Source organism: Pan paniscus, chromosome 10 (assembly GCF_029289425.2).
Source record: "Pan paniscus chromosome 10, NHGRI_mPanPan1-v2.0_pri, whole genome shotgun sequence".
Lineage (NCBI taxonomy): Eukaryota > Metazoa > Chordata > Mammalia > Primates > Hominidae > Pan > Pan paniscus.
The window spans coordinates 117,664,231-117,669,391 of record NC_073259.2 but is presented as its reverse complement, the minus strand read 5'-3'; positions in this window follow the sequence as shown (position 1 = coordinate 117,669,391).

The following is a 5,161-nucleotide window of genomic DNA, read 5'->3' as shown; positions in this document are numbered from 1 at the left end:
GTAGTCTCAGCTATTCAGGAGGCTGAGGTGGGAGGATTGCTTGAGCTTGGGAGGTCGAGGCTGCAGTGAGCTGTGATCTTGCCACTGCAGTACAGCCTGGGCAACAGAGCAAGACCCTGTCTCAAAAAAAAAAAAAAAAAAAAAAAAGGCCAGTGCCACATAGGCTCACATATTATTTATGGCCTTCACTCCACTTAGTGGGACTCTTCGTACCTTTCATATAGAGTCAGGGGTTGGTGGTGCTGCCCCAGATGCCACGTGGAATGAAACATGGGCCGGGAGGGGGTCTCCCTAAAACCTGCAAAATCCTCCATTCCACATCACATCTGGCCCCAGGATTTTGGACAAGGAATTGTGGTTCTGTTGTACCTGGTCTGCAGGGTTGCTGTGGGAAGTAAGTGGAATGATGCCTGAGGGGTTTAGCACCCTGCCTGGGATGTTACATTTGAGGAAACTGAGGCCGAGTTGGGGGTACAGAGGAGTCCCGGCTGGAAGTCACGCAGCCAGCAGGTGCAGAAGCTGGGCCCGAAGACGGGTCTCTGGATTGCAAGTGCTTTTCCTGTGACAACCCTGCCGCATGGAGAAAACCAAATGGCAAGGAAGAGGACAAGGTGGCTGACTGTGTGACCTTAGGCAATCTCTTGCCCTCTCTGAGTCTTGGTCTCCCCATTCACAGCAAACGAGGTGATGGACTGTGTGATCTCCAAGAGTCCTCCTGACCCTGACACTTTTGGATTCAAGCAACTGATGCATTCATTGGGAGACCATTGCCCTTGTCTGTTTCGGTTTTGAGGACACGAGGTGTGAGGTGTGAGGTTCGGCCCAGTGCCAGGTTTTCCTTGGATATGGGGAGGTGGGGGCTTCGGGCACAGTGCTGCGAGACCACACATCATGTTCTTTGGCAGGTTGCTCCCTTTGCCTGTTTGTTGTGTAGGTTGGGGGTCTGAGGTGTTCACAGCCAGGGCCAAGCGGGCAGCAGGGGTGAGCTGGGCCAGCACCGCTGGGGCAGATGTGACAACTCAGTTCTGTCAATTAGGTATGGTGGGGAGAGGGAGCTCGGAGAGGTCACCAGTCACCTCCCCGGGGAGAGTCTAGACACGGGCTAAGAGCAGGGCCCTGAAGTTACACAGAACTGCGTGCAAATCCCACTCTGCCACGTGACCCTGGGCAAGTCACTTCCCTACTCTGGGCCTCAGTTTACTCACCAACAGAATGGGGATAAGCACGGTAATTAGCTCAATGTACTGAAATGATTCACAGGGATAAAGCACACAAAGCACTTAGCACCATGCTGAGCACATCGTAGGTGCTCAGTAAAGGGTTCAAGACCTCCCAAAGCCATGTGGAGGGCTGGATTCTGAATGACCAGTGTAGAAGACACAGCATTCTGCAGGATGATCCGCTGGGTCTCTTAAGCAAGTCATATCATGGAGAAAAATAGGTGTGAGTGTGTGAGTGTGTGAGTGTGTGTGTGTGTGTGTGTGTGTGTGTGTGTGTGTAGGGCTGCTGTGCTAGATTAAAAGGGAAGCCAGGGCTGTAACAGCCAGGTGTGTGGTATTAGACAGGGTGCCGGACACCTGGCCCAACTGGAGGAAATGTGACTATAGCCTGGGCATTAGAGATGAAACATATTGACAGAGAAAGGTGACTGGAAACCAAAAAGGTAGGTAACAAAACAGCATGTACAGTATGATCTCACTTTATCGAACAGCATGAACACACACACACACACACACACACACACACACACACACACACACACAGAGGGAAAGGTGGCAGCTGTCCATAGGGGTAATCTCTGTATGGTAAAAACAGTCCTTTGATGTGATTTTTGCTAATCTGTATTTTCTTTCTACAGTGTATTTACACTGTTTCTGTAATAGTAAAAATATTATAATTTGAGAACTAAAGAGCTCAGACTAGGAACCAGAGCGCCTGGCCTCAAATCCAGCTGTCTGCCCCTTCCTAGAAGACAGTAGGTGCTAAGAGACAGCCAAAGAACTTGTCCAAAATTAGCTGGAAACCAGGAAGGGCTGGGGAAGGAAGCACCTGCGAGGTGCGGGCCCCTGAGCCAGGTGTCTTCCAAAGGGCGCTAGCTGAGGAAACAAGGAGGAAAACAGCCGTGGAGGAGAAAGGAGCTGGCTGGGCCAAGCACAAGCGAAGGGCAGGGCCGGCCCCCCACCACGCTTGCTGACCTGGAGCCAGCTGCCAACGCGACTGGCTGCCAGCAGGCCACAGAAACCTTGGTGAGGAAAGACTCCTCACCAGGCCAAGTGTGGTGGCTCATGCCTGTAATCCCAGCACTTTGGGAGGCCGAGGTGGGCAGATCATTTGAGGTCAGGAGTTCGAGACCAGCCTGGCCAACGTGGCGGAAACCCTGTCTCTACTAAAAATACAAAAATTACCCAGGCGTGGTGGCACACACCTGTAATCCCAGCTACTTGGGAGGCTGAGGCGGGAGAATCACCTGAACCTGGGTGGCAGAGGTTGCAGCGAGCCAAGATGGCGCCACTGCACTCCAGCCTGGGCAACAGAGTGAGACTGTCTAAAAATAAATAAAAGGACTCCTCACTGACAGAGACGACATCAGTGCAACCATAGCAGCTACTCTGTCTGGAAAGAACCACAGTATTTCCTGCCTGCCTCCCAAAGTGAGACCCTTGCCAGAACCAGGGAAATTCTCTGAGAACTTCAGGCTGCAGACCCTGGGAGCGGCTCCAGCTTATGACCTGAAAGGCACTGCTGTTCCCCTTGCAAAGAGGGTGTCAGTGCTATGTGACTGCCTCTTTGCAGAGGAAGCAGGGAGGTGGGAAAGCCGGTGGGCATTAGGTGTGTTTCTCCAACAGCGACCCAAGGGATCTCAACCTAGGGGCTTTGGACCATCTGGGCAGGGCGCCTTGAGCCAGCTCTGTGCACCATTCTGAAGTTTTGGGGCTCTGGAAGACACCCTTATCTTTCAGCATAAGACAGTTATAATAATGAGTATTTATTGAGCACTTACCATGTGCCACACACTGTGTCAAGGGCCTTCTGTATATTTTCTCATTGATCCCCACGAAACCTCCATAAGGTGGGTATTAGTGAGTCCCACTTTCCCGATGAGGAAGCTGTGGCCTCCAGAGGTAAGCTGTCTTGCCCAAGGTCACATGGCCAGGGGGTGGGCAGGGCTGAAGTGCTCAACCACCACAGTGGCGTGCAGAGATGACCCTGGGGTCATCCAGTTCGGTATCTTCAGCCCTGGCTGCATTTTATTATTTTTTAAAAATATTTTTGAGACGGGGTCTCACTCTGTCATCCAGGCTGGAGTGCAGGGGCACCATCATAGCTCACTGCAGCCTCCAACTCCTGGGCTCAGGCGATCCTCCTGCCTCAGCGTCCTGAGTAGCTGGGACTACAGGTGTGCAGCACCATGTGGTGCTTGGTCACACGTTAGAATCACCTGGGAGCTTTTAAAAGATGTCTTTTTAAAAAGATACCGCTGAGACAGATTAACTCAGAATATCTGGGGTGGAGTCAGGAATTCGTGGGTCCTTAGGTGGTTCCGAGGTGCAGCTCTGAGAGCGAGAAGCACTGCAATAGGCAATGAGAAGGGGTGACAGCCGCAAGTGCCAACTGTCTACAAGGTAGCCAGGAGTGTGACACCAGGCCCATATGGTGGCCGCAGGGGTGGCTGGGTTGAAAGGTTGCTCTGGCCAAAGCGCACCGGCAGCTGCTTCACTGGAGCAAGAGTGTTAAACTGGCCCCTGCCCCAGGAGTGACATCCTGTCCACAGGGAATGAGAGAGAGAGGGCCTCAAGGAGCAGACGGGCTCTGGGGGTCTCAGCCTCTGTCCCCTGCACCCATCTCACAGCTGCCGCGGACATCTATGGAAGCCTGGGGAGGCTCCCAGGCCCACCTCCTAAAGGCTGGAGGCTGGCTGTCAGCCAGCGCCATCACTGAGGGCACAGCAGCCTCTGGCCTGGTTGTTCATTAAAATCGCGTGGGGAGGAAAACATGCAGGTCCGAGCCCCACCCCGGTCAAATACATCCGAATCCAGAAAAACAAGCCTGAGCACAGAAAGCTAAAAAATCGCAGTGAGCCTGCACACAGAGCCGCACCCAGCGTAGGGGCTAAGAGCAGGCTCTGGAGTCCATTTGAATCCGGCCTCAGATGCTGATGAGCTGTGTGGACTTGCACCAGTTACTCGATCTCTCTGACCTTTGGTTTCCTGGTCTGTAAAGCGGGGATGAGACTAGCAATGACACCGAGGTCGGGGCAGAGATGAGAAGGGGCGATGCGTAAACACGCCTAGTCCACAGTGAGCGTTCAGTATTAATTAGTATTACTGCTTTATGCGTTGTGTTTTGAAGGGAAGGGGCAGGGAACAGCCATCAGTGATCTGGGGCCATTTCTACAAGTTAAGCTGGGGTAGGCGTCCTCCCTTCACTCTCACGTTCCCAGCAGTGATCCCAGGCCGGGCCCAAGGCTGGCGTGGGGGTGGAGCTCGGCTCCTGCTCCTCTCACCCTGCAGGAAGACAACAGCAGGGAAGGCTGCCAGCTGCCCCCTAGTGGCCAAGGGCAGACGCGCACTGAATCGCTTTCACCTCATCCTGAAATCCCTGCGCCGGCCCCCACCTTTCCACTCGGCCTCTTTGCAGGTCCGTGGGTCCCAGAGGTTCTGGCTGGCAAGGCACCAACTACAAGGGTTTCCTGATGGCTAATGGCATTTCGGAAAGCACCAAGCTGACTGCAATATAAAGTTCAAATAGGGCCGGTGGGGGGTGGGGGTGGGGAGTGCCAGGCACCCGGGCCAGAACATTTGAGTCTGTTTTCTCTATCCAGCCAGTTCATTTCAGAAAGGAAGGCGCGCCCCAGGAGCGATGGCAGGTTCTGCTTTCCTGTCTTACACAGGTCTGTGCTCTCGTGGGTGCTTGTGATTCTGGAGCTAGGAAGCTCAACTTCTCCCTCCGCAGCAGCAGCCTGGAGTTGTGCTGATGGACTGAGAGCCGTGTCCCAGTCCCTCTCCAGCAAGGGCCATCTGGGAAAAGCCACCTCATCCCCAAGACACACAACAAAGTGACCCCAAACCCTATTTCCCTCCATTGCTGAAGAGCTCCATGGAGGAAACAGCTGGAGAGGGGACAGGGACAGAGGGAGGTGCTGGTGGCCTGGAGTCTCTAC